We start from the raw sequence: 249 nt of genomic DNA on the forward strand, positions 1-249 counted from the left end.
CTTGTGTGATCTGATCAGATATCTAGAGTAGGCTAAGCGTAACACAGACTTTCATATTCCTTTTCCGATCTTCCTTCATTCGGAATAAAGTGAGTAATTAAGGGAACAAGTGAAATTAGCAGCAGAGCTCCCACTTCCTCCCTTTGCTGCGCTCTAAAGCTTTTCCAGGAAAGGCCGTTTTAGTACTGTCTCTGCATCTCACAGGAGAGGGTGTTTGAAGGTTCCCCAACCCCGAGTGCCAGCCAGGGA

Source organism: Penaeus monodon, chromosome 28, assembly GCF_015228065.2.
Source record: "Penaeus monodon isolate SGIC_2016 chromosome 28, NSTDA_Pmon_1, whole genome shotgun sequence".
NCBI classification, from domain to species: Eukaryota; Metazoa; Arthropoda; class Malacostraca; order Decapoda; family Penaeidae; genus Penaeus; species Penaeus monodon.